Source organism: Mus pahari, chromosome 7 (assembly GCF_900095145.1).
Source record: "Mus pahari chromosome 7, PAHARI_EIJ_v1.1, whole genome shotgun sequence".
Lineage (NCBI taxonomy): Eukaryota > Metazoa > Chordata > Mammalia > Rodentia > Muridae > Mus > Mus pahari.
The window spans coordinates 13,342,681-13,344,522 of record NC_034596.1 but is presented as its reverse complement, the minus strand read 5'-3'; positions in this window follow the sequence as shown (position 1 = coordinate 13,344,522).

Genomic DNA, 1,842 nt, shown 5'->3' with positions numbered 1-1,842 from the left:
TGGCCCTGGCATTCCCCTGTTCTGGGGCATCTAATCTTCACAAGACCAAGGGCCTCTCTTCCCAATGATGGCCGATTAGGCCATCTTCTGCTATATATGAAACTAGGGACACGAGCTCTGCGGGTACTGATTAGTTCATATTGTTGTTCCCCCTATAGGGTTGCAGACCCCTTCAGCTCCTTGGGTACTTTCTCTAGCTCCTTCATTGAGGGCTCTGTATTCCATCCAATAGATGACTGTGAGCATCCTTCGCCATTAATCCTTTTGGGAGCTAGTCTCGCCAACCAGCCCAAAGGAATATCTGTCAGTTGATTCTAGGTCCAAGATTCTAGATCTTAGTGTTTATAAACAAGATGAACCGTCATAGTATAAAAGGGATGTTTCGAAATACTGAGAGTAAAAAAACAAAAAAAAAGTTCATTTTCATTAAAATGTCTATACATAGGTAGGTGGTTAGAGTCACAGGTAAGAAATTCAACACTCTCTAGGGTTTTTTTAAAAGACATTTTAAAGTGGATTATATTTATAGAACGAAATGATTTTGAGGTTTAGGGGACTAGAAGATGGGACAAGGTTGTAGCTCATAAGATTTATACACATTACTTTATTTATTTGTTTATTAATTTATTTTTTCGTTACAAAGTATTTAGGTGTATACACTTCTATAAGTAACAGCAAACTTTTTTACCCACTGAGCCATCTCACTGGGCTAACACGTTTTAAAAAATTAATACATACATATTTTAAAAATTAAAGATAATTGTGTCATTTCCTGTATTTCACATCCTTACCTACAATATCCTTCTCAAGTTCCTGGCATCTCATTTTTAACTGATACAGCTACACAGTTACAAATAAACACTCACACTCAGGCACACACACATATATGCACATACACACATAATATATATACATATATATGTGTATGCATTCATAACTACTTAAACTCCATCTGTAGAATCCACTTAGAATTGCCTCTGTATAAATGATTAAAAGGCTGACCACTTTGAATTGGATAACTATTAGGAAACACATTCCTGGGAAAGATTATTTCTCTGCCTCCAGATGACCTTAGTGGTCTATTCTATAATTCTTTGTCTAGTGTTGGGGATTTTTTTTTTTTTTTTTTTTTTTTTTTTTTTTTTTTAGCAAATGCTTGTTTCTGAACCCTTTATTTGTCTAACACTCTTTAGATGTTTTGTTTTCTGCCTTTTGTGTATGTGTTTGTTTGTAGGTTTGTTCTGTTTTGTTTTCCCAAACGGTCTCATCAGGTTTCCATATCACATTTAGCATCTCCTCAAATGTAACAGCTTTCTGGATTGTTTGTTTGTTTGCTTTTACTCTGATTGCCTCACCAGTTTTGATGAGTGTTATTTACTATTTACATTTTTGTAATGTTTGTTGTGGTTTGAATTCTTTTGTGTTCTCCTTACATCAGCCTCTCCAAAGAGGAGCCCAGGAGATGACTTGAAAGAAGGAGTGTTCATTACTTGTCCTTAATAATGCATCTTGGTTTCTAGTTCCTTTCATGAGTCAGGTAGCTAGACTGTGACACATGAAGACGATCTGTCCTACCCATACGCATACCCAGAGTTAGGTATGTTTCTTTGTATAGATATCACACACAGAAAGTAAAACCAGACTTCATGCCTCAAGTCATGTAGACATCATCTCAGTTGGATTTGTCTGGTGTAATTTGTCTAATGCTGGTCAAATCAAGCACTAACAGATTATTTTCTTCTTTTTCTTTTTCTTTTTCTTTTTCTTTTTCTTTTTCTTTTTCTTTTTCTTTTTCTTTTTCTTTTTCTTTTTCTTTTTCCTTTTCCTCCTCCTCCTCCTCCT